The following is a 10,538-nucleotide window of genomic DNA, read 5'->3' as shown; positions in this document are numbered from 1 at the left end:
CGGTTTAAAGAAAAACCGAGAGAATATATCTACGAATGACCATGCATTTAATCCTTGTTACTGTATTTTATGTTATTTATTTATTTTTCAATTGACTTAGGGACCAAGCGTTGGATTTTCTTAGTTGACGTTATTCTCTTTTCTCTTTATTTAATTATTTTTAATTATGTAATTAATAATTCCAAATGCTTTTTTTTTTAAATTTTATTATTATTTTTAAAATTTGTCCAACCGATGGGTAATATCATTTGCATGCAATCCTAGAATATGATGTTTTTTTTTAATTTTAGATTAACCTATTACCTTGATGGGTAATATCTATAACTTTTCATTTATCTATCACAATCCTCGTTTTATTCTCTTAAAAAAATCTGAGACGATTTTCATCATAACTTAGACTTCATCTTCCAACAACAACTCAAACATCAACTATTCCATCTTAAAGAAGCTTCATCGTCACTTTTTCGGTACGTAACTCACTTTATCGTAACTCACTAATATCAACTAAAGATTTCCTTTTTGCCGTCAAATTGAAGGATGATATGAGAAAAATAATATTTTCATAATATAAAGTCGTAAATGGGAGTCCAAACTCTCATTTGGGTGTATGGACGCTTTTAGCAAAAAACATGTTTGACAATGTATGCATCTCTAGGCATCTGGATGCTCTAAAAACTTGTACCGACGTTTGGACTAGATATGGGGCATCTAGACGCTTTTCACCTCTATTATGGATGGCTTCTGGAAGCTGGATAGGTATTTGGATGCTTTTATTTAGGTCTTCATACATGTATGTATGCTTGTATACGTGTATGGTCAGAGGTCATTTTTGCTTTTGTACGCTTTGGTGGTGTCTGGATGCACTATTATAAGTAACACATTACATGATAAAACTTTCATCTCGTCCAAAAAATAACAAATGTATATGTCTTGGGAACATCATGATTATTATTTTTAAAAATATATTTATACAACATATTCCCTCGGTTTAAAGAAAAACCGAGAGAATATATCTACCAATGACCATGCATTTAATCCTTGTTACTGTATTTTATGTTATTTATTTATTTTTCAATTGACTTAGGGACCAAGCGTTGCATTTTCTTAGTTGACGTTATTCTCTTTTCTCTTTATTTAATTATTTTTAATTATGTAATTAATAATTCCAAATGCTTTTTTTTTAATTTGATTATTATTTTTAAAATTTGTCCAACCGATGGGTAATATCATTTGCATGCAATCCTAGAATATGATGTTTTTTTTTAAATTTTAAATTAACCTATTACCTTGATGGGTAATAACTTTTCATTTATCTATCACAATCCTCGTTTCATTCTCTTAAAAAAATCTGAGACGATTTTCATCACAACTTAGACTTCATCTTCCAACAACAACTCAAACATCAACTATTCCATCTTAAAGAAGCTTCATCGTCACTTTTTCGGTACGTAACTCACTTTATCGTAACTCACTAATATCAACTAAAGATTTCCTTTTTGCCGTCAAATTTAAGGATGATATGAGAAAAATAATATTTTCATAATATAAAGTCGTAAGTGGGAGTCCAAACTCTCATTTGGGTGTATGGACGCTTTTAGCAAAAAACATGTTTAACTGTATATGCATCTCTAGGCATCTGGATGCTCTAAAAACTTGTACCGACGTTTGGACTAGATATGGGGCATCTAGACGCTTTTCACCTCTATTATGGATGGCTTCTGGAAGCTGGATAGGTATTTGGATGCTTTTATTTAGGTCTTCATACATGTATGTATGCTTGTATACGTGTATGGTCAGAGGTCATTTTTGCTTTTGTACGCTTTGGTGGTGTCTGGATGCACTATTATAAGTAACACATTACATGATAAAACTTTCATCTCGTCCAACAAATAACAAATGTATATGTCTTGGGAACGTCATGATTATTATTTTTAAAAATATATTTATACAACATATTTCCTCGGTTTAAAGAAAAACCGAGAGAATATATCTACCAATGACCATGCATTTAATCCTTGTTACTGTATTTTATGTTATTTATTTATTTTTCAATTGACTTAGGGACCAAGCGTTGCATTTTCTTAGTTGACGTTATTCTCTTTTCTCTTTATTTAGTTATTTTTAATTATGTAATTAATAATTCCAAATGCTTTTTTTTTAATTTTATTATTATTTTTAAAATTTGTCCAACCGATGGGTAATATCATTTGCATGCAATCCTAGAATATGATTTTTTTTTTTAATTTTAAATTAACCTATTACCTTGATGGGTAATATCTATAACTTTTCATTTATCTATCACAATCCTCGTTTCATTCTCTTAAAAAAATCTGAGACGATTTTCATCACAACTTAGACTTCATCTTCCAACAACAACTCAAACATCAACTATTCCATCTTAAAGAAGCTTCATCGTCACTTTTTCGGTACGTAACTCACTTTATCGTAACTCACTAATATCAACTAAAGATTTCCTTTTTGCCGTCAAATTTAAGGATGATATGAGAAAAATAATATTTTCATAATATAAAGTCGTAAATGGGAGTCCAAACTCTCATTTGGGTGTATGGACGCTTTTAGCAAAAAACATGTTTGACTGTATATGCATCTCTAGGCATCTAGATGCTCTAAAAACTTGTACCGACGTTTGGACTAGATATGGGGCATCTAGATGCTTTTCACTTCTATTATGGATGGCTTCTGGAAGCTGGATAGGTATCTGGATGCTTTTATTTAGGTCTCCATACATGTATGTATGCTTGTATACGTGTATGGTCAGAGGTCATTTTTGCTTTTGTACGCTTTGGTGGTGTCTGGATGCGCTATTACAAGTAACACATTACATGATAAAACTTTCATCTCGTCCAACAAATAACAAATGTATATGTCTTGGGAACGTCATGATTATTATTTTTAAAAATATATTTATACAACATATTCCCTCGGTTTAAAGAAAAACCGAGAGAATATATCTACCAATGACCATGCATTTAATCCTTGTTACTGTATTTTATGTTATTTATTTATTTTTCAATTGACTTAGGGACCAAGCGTTGCATTTTCTTAGTTGACGTTATTCTCTTTTCTCTTTATTTAATTATTTTTAATTATGTAATTAATAATTCCAAATGCTTTTTTTTTTTAATTTTATTATTATTTTTAAAATTTGTCCAACCGATGGGTAATATCATTTGCATGCAATCCTAGAATATGATGTTTTTTTTTAATTTTAGATTAACCTATTACCTTGATGGGTAATATCTATAACTTTTCATTTATCTATCACAATCCTCGTTTTATTCTCTTAAAAAAATCTGAGACGATTTTCATCACAACTTAGACTTCATCTTCCAACAACAACTCAAACATCAACTATTCCATCTTAAAGAAGCTTCATCGTCACTTTTTCGGTACGTAACTCACTTTATCGTAACTCACTAATATCAACTAAAGATTTCCTTTTTGCCGTCAAATTTAAGGATGATATGAGAAAAATAATATTTTCATAATATAAAGTCGTAAATGGGAGTCCAAACTCTCATTTGGGTGTATGGACGCTTTTAGCAAAAAACATGTTTGACTGTATATGCATCTCTAGGCATCTGGATGCTCTAAAAACTTGTACCGACGTTTGGACTAGATATGGGGCATCTAGACGCTTTTCACCTCTATTATGGATGGCTTCTGGAAGCTGGATAGGTATTTGGATGCTTTTATTTAGGTCTTCATACATGTATGTATGCTTGTATACGTGTATGGTCAGAGGTCATTTTTGCTTTTGTACGCTTTGGTGGTGTCTGGATGCGCTATTACAAGTAACACATTACATGATAAAACTTTCATCTCGTCCAACAAATAACAAATGTATATGTCTTGGGAACGTCATGATTATTATTTTTAAAAATATATTTATACAACATATTCCCTCGGTTTAAAGAAAAACCGAGAGAATATATCTACCAATGACCATGCATTTAATCCTTGTTACTGTATTTTATGTTATTTATTTATTTTTCAATTGACTTAGGGACCAAGCGTTGCATTTTCTTAGTTGACGTTATTCTCTTTTCTCTTTATTTAATTATTTTTAATTATGTAATTAATAATTCCAAATGCTTTTTTTTTTAATTTGATTATTATTTTTAAAATTTGTCCAACCGATGGGTAATATCATTTGCATGCAATCCTAGAATATGATGTTTTTTTTTAAATTTTAAATTAACCTATTACCTTGATGGGTAATAACTTTTCATTTATCTATCACAATCCTCGTTTCATTCTCTTAAAAAAATCTGAGACGATTTTCATCACAACTTAGACTTCATCTTCCAACAACAACTCAAACATCAACTATTCCATCTTAAAGAAGCTTCATCGTCACTTTTTCGGTACGTAACTCACTTTATCGTAACTCACTAATATCAACTAAAGATTTCCTTTTTGCCGTCAAATTTAAGGATGATATGAGAAAAATAATATTTTCATAATATAAAGTCGTAAGTGGGAGTCCAAACTCTCATTTGGGTGTATGGACGCTTTTAGCAAAAAACATGTTTGACTGTATATGCATCTCTAGGCATCTGGATGCTCTAAAAACTTGTACCGACGTTTGGACTAGATATGGGGCATCTAGACGCTTTTCACCTCTATTATGGATGGCTTCTGGAAGCTGGATAGGTATCTGGATGCTTTTATTTAGGTCTCCATACATGTATGTATGCTTGTATACGTGTATGGTCAGAGGTCATTTTTGCTTTTGTACGCTTTGGTGGTGTCTGGATGCACTATTACAAGTAACACATTACATGATAAAACTTTCATCTCGTCCAACAAATAACAAATGTATATGTCTTGGGAACGTCATGATTATTATTTTTAAAAATATATTTATACAACATATTTCCTCGGTTTAAAGAAAAACCGAGAGAATATATCTACCAATGACCATGCATTTAATCCTTGTTACTGTATTTTATGTTATTTATTTATTTTTCAATTGACTTAGGGACCAAGCGTTGCATTTTCTTAGTTGACGTTATTCTCTTTTCTCTTTATTTAGTTATTTTTAATTATGTAATTAATAATTCCAAATGCTTTTTTTTTAATTTTATTATTATTTTTAAAATTTGTCCAACCGATGGGTAATATCATTTGCATGCAATCCTAGAATATGATGTTTTTTTTTTAATTTAAATTAACCTATTACCTTGATGGGTAATATCTATAACTTTTCATTTATCTATCACAATCCTCGTTTCATTCTCTTAAAAAAATCTGAGACGATTTTCATCACAACTTAGACTTCATCTTCCAACAACAACACAAACATCAACTATTCCATCTTAAAGAAGCTTCATCGTCACTTTTTCGGTACGTAACTCACTTTATCGTAACTCACTAATATCAACTAAAGATTTCCTTTTTGCCGTCAAATTTAAGGATGATATGAGAAAAATAATATTTTCATAATATAAAGTCGTAAATGGGAGTCCAAACTCTCATTTGGGTGTATGGACGCTTTTAGCAAAAAACATGTTTGACTGTATATGCATCTCTAGGCATCTAGATGCTCTAAAAACTTGTACCGACGTTTGGACTAGATATGGGGCATCTAGATGCTTTTCACTTCTATTATGGATGGCTTCTGGAAGCTGGATAGGTATCTGGATGCTTTTATTTAGGTCTCCATACATGTATGTATGCTTGTATACGTGTATGGTCAGAGGTCATTTTTGCTTTTGTACGCTTTGGTGGTGTCTGGATGCGCTATTACAAGTAACACATTACATGATAAAACTTTCATCTCGTCCAACAAATAACAAATGTATATGTCTTGGGAACGTCATGATTATTATTTTTAAAAATATATTTATACAACATATTCCCTCGGTTTAAAGAAAAACCGAGAGAATATATCTACCAATGACCATGCATTTAATCCTTGTTACTGTATTTTATGTTATTTATTTATTTTTCAATTGACTTAGGGACCAAGCGTTGCATTTTCTTAGTTGACGTTATTCTCTTTTCTCTTTATTTAATTATTTTTAATTATGTAATTAATAATTCCAAATGCTTTTTTTTTTAATTTTATTATTATTTTTAAAATTTGTCCAACCGATGGGTAATATCATTTGCATGCAATCCTAGAATATGATGTTTTTTTTTTAATTTTAGATTAACCTATTACCTTGATGGGTAATATCTATAACTTTTCATTTATCTATCACAATCCTCGTTTTATTCTCTTAAAAAAATCTGAGACGATTTTCATCACAACTTAGACTTCATCTTCCAACAACAACTCAAACATCAACTATTCCATCTTAAAGAAGCTTCATCGTCACTTTTTCGGTACGTAACTCACTTTATCGTAACTCACTAATATCAACTAAAGATTTCCTTTTTGCCGTCAAATTTAAGGATGATATGAGAAAAATAATATTTTCATAATATAAAGTCGTAAATGGGAGTCCAAACTCTCATTTGGGTGTATGGACGCTTTTAGTAAAAAACATGTTTGACTGTATATGCATCTCTAGGCATCTGGATGCTCTAAAAACTTGTACCGACGTTTGGACTAGATATGGGGCATCTAGACGCTTTTCACCTCTATTATGGATGGCTTCTGGAAGCTGGATAGGTATTTGGATGCTTTTATTTAGGTCTTCATACATGTATGTATGCTTGTATACGTGTATGGTCAGAGGTCATTTTTGCTTTTGTACGCTTTGGTGGTGTCTGGATGCACTATTATAAGTAACACATTACATGATAAAACTTTCATCTCGTCCAACAAATAACAAATGTATATGTCTTGGGAACGTCATGATTATTATTTTTAAAATATATTTATACAACATATTTCCTCGGTTTAAAGAAAAACCGAGAGAATATATCTACCAATGACCATGCATTTAATCCTTGTTACTGTATTTTATGTTATTTATTTATTTTTCAATTGACTTAGGGACCAAGCGTTGCATTTTCTTAGTTGACGTTATTCTCTTTTCTCTTTATTTAGTTATTTTTAATTATGTAATTAATAATTCCAAATGCTTTTTTTTTAATTTTATTATTATTTTTAAAATTTGTCCAACCGATGGGTAATATCATTTGCATGCAATCCTAGAATATGATGTTTTTTTTTAATTTTAAATTAACCTATTACCTTGATGGGTAATATCTATAACTTTTCATTTATCTATCACAATCCTCGTTTCATTCTCTTAAAAAAATCTGAGACGATTTTCATCACAACTTAGACTTCATCTTCCAACAACAACTCAAACATCAACTATTCCATCTTAAAGAAGCTTCATCGTCACTTTTTCGATACGTAACTCACTTTATCGTAACTCACTAATATCAACTAAAGATTTCCTTTTTGCCGTCAAATTTAAGGATGATATGAGAAAAATAATATTTTCATAATATAAAGTCGTAAATGGGAGTCCAAACTCTCATTTGGGTGTATGGACGCTTTTAGCAAAAAACATGTTTGACTGTATATGCATCTCTAGGCATCTGGATGCTCTAAAAACTTGTACCGACGTTTGGACTAGATATGGGGCATCTAGACGCTTTTCACCTCTATTATGGATGGCTTCTGGAAGCTGGATAGGTATCTGGATGCTTTTATTTAGGTCTCCATACATGTATGTATGCTTGTATACGTGTATGGCCAGAGGTCATTTTTGCTTTTGTACGCTTTGGTGGTGTCTGGATGCACTATTACAAGTAACACATTACATGATAAAACTTTCATCTCGTCCAACAAATAACAAATGTATATGTCTTGGGAACGTCATGATTATTATTTTTAAAAATATATTTATACAACATATTCCCTCGGTTTAAAGAAAAATCGAGAGAATATATCTACCAATGACCATGCATTTAATCCTTGTTACTGTATTTTATGTTATTTATTTATTTTACAATTGACTTAGGGACCAAGCGTTGCATTTTCTTAGTTGACGTTATTCTCTTTTCTCTTTATTTAATTATTTTTAATTATGTAATTAATAATTCCAAATGCTTTTTTTTTTAATTTTATTATTATTTTTAAAATTTGTCCAACCGATGGGTAATATCATTTGCATGCAATCCTAGAATATGATGTTTTTTTTTTTAATTTTAAATTAACCTATTACCTTGATGGGTAATATCTATAACTTTTCATTTATCTATCACAATCCTCGTTTCATTCTCTTAAAAAAATCTGAGACGATTTTCATCACAACTTAGACTTCATCTTCCAACAACAACTCAAACATCAACTATTCCATCTTAAAGAAGCTTCATCGTCACTTTTTCGGTACGTAACTCACTTTATCGTAACTCACTAATATCAACTAAAGATTTCCTTTTTGCCGTCAAATTTAAGGATGATATGAGAAAAATAATATTTTCATAATATAAAGTCGTAAATGGGAGTCCAAACTCTCATTTGGGTGTATGGACGCTTTTAGCAAAAAACATGTTTGACTGTATATGCATCTCTAGGCATCTGGATGCTCTAAAAACTTGTACCGACGTTTGGACTAGATATGGGGCATCTAGACGCTTTTCACCTCTATTATGGATGGCTTCTGGAAGCTGGATAGGTATCTGGATGCTTTTATTTAGGTCTCCATACATGTATGTATGCTTGTATACGTGTATGGTCAGAGGTCATTTTTGCTTTTGTACGCTTTGGTGGTGTCTGGATGCGCTATTACAAGTAACACATTACATGATAAAACTTTCATCTCGCCCAACAAATAACAAATGTATATGTCTTGGGAACGTCATGATTATTATTTTTAAAAATATATTTATATAACATATTCCCTCGGTTTAAAGAAAAACCGAGAGAATATATCTACCAATGACCATGCATTTAATCCTTGTTACTGTATTTTATGTTATTTATTTATTTTTCAATTGACTTAGGGACCAAGCGTTGCATTTTCTTAGTTGACGCTATTCTCTTTTCTCTTTATTTAGTTATTTTTAATTATGTAATTAATAATTCCAAATGCTTTTTTTTTTAATTTGATTATTATTTTTAAAATTTGTCCAACCGATGGGTAATATCATTTGCATGCAATCCTAGAATATGATGTTTTTTTTTATTTTTAAATTAACCTATTACCTTGATGGGTAATAACTTTTCATTTATCTATCACAATCCTCGTTTCATTCTCTTAAAAAAATCTGAGACGATTTTCATCACAACTTAGACTTCATCTTCCAACAACAACTCAAACATCAACTATTCCATCTTAAAGAAGCTTCATCGTCACTTTTTCGGTACGTAACTCACTTTATCGTAACTCACTAATATCAACTAAAGATTTCCTTTTTGCGTCAAATTTAAGGATGATATGAGAAAAATAATATTTTCATAATATAAAGTCGTAAATGGGAGTCCAAACTCTCATTTGGGTGTATGGACGCTTTTAGCAAAAAACATGTTTGACTGTATATGCATCTCTAGGCATCTGGATGCTCTAAAAACTTGTACCGACGTTTGGACTAGATATGGGGCATCTAGACGCTTTTCACCTCTATTATGGATGGCTTCTGGAAGCTAGATAGGTATCTGGATGCTTTTATTTAGGTCTCCATACATGTATGTATGCTTGTATACGTGTATGGCCAGAGGTCATTTTTGCTTTTGTACGCTTTGGTGGTGTCTGGATGCACTATTACAAGTAACACATTACATGATAAAATTTTCATCTCGTCCAACAAATAACAAATGTATATGTCTTGGGAACGTCATGATTATTATTTTTAAAAATATATTTATACAACATATTCCCTCGGTTTAAAGAAAAATCGAGAGAATATATCTACCAATGACCATGCATTTAATCCTTGTTACTTTATTTTATGTTATTTATTTATTTTACAATTGACTTAGGGACCAAGCGTTGCATTTTCTTAGTTGACGTTATTCTCTTTTCTCTTTATTTAATTATTTTTAATTATGTAATTAATAATTCCAAATGCTTTTTTTTTTAATTTTATTATTATTTTTAAAATTTGTCCAACCGATGGGTAATATCATTTGCATGCAATCCTAGAATATGATGTTTTTTTTTTAATTTTAAATTAACCTATTACCTTGATGGGTAATATCTATAACTTTTCATTTATCTATCACAATCCTCGTTTCATTCTCTTAAAAAAATCTGAGACGATTTTCATCACAACTTAGACTTCATCTTCCAACAACAACTCAAACATCAACTATTCCATCTTAAAGAAGCTTCATCGTCACTTTTTCGGTACGTAACTCACTTTATCGTAACTCACTAATATCAACTAAAGATTTCCTTTTTGCGTCAAATTTAAGGATGATATGAGAAAAATAATATTTTCATAATATAAAGTCGTAAATGGGAGTCCAAACTCTCATTTGGGTGTATGGACGCTTTTAGCAAAAAACATGTTTGACCGTATATGCATCTCTAGGCATCAGGTTGCTCTAAAAACTTGTACCGACGTTTGGACTAGATATGGGGCATCTAGACGCTTTTCACCTC

Source organism: Lathyrus oleraceus, chromosome 2 (assembly GCF_024323335.1).
Source record: "Lathyrus oleraceus cultivar Zhongwan6 chromosome 2, CAAS_Psat_ZW6_1.0, whole genome shotgun sequence".
Classification (NCBI taxonomy): Eukaryota; Viridiplantae; Streptophyta; class Magnoliopsida; order Fabales; family Fabaceae; genus Lathyrus; species Lathyrus oleraceus.
Note: the sequence above shows the minus strand (reverse complement) of the source record.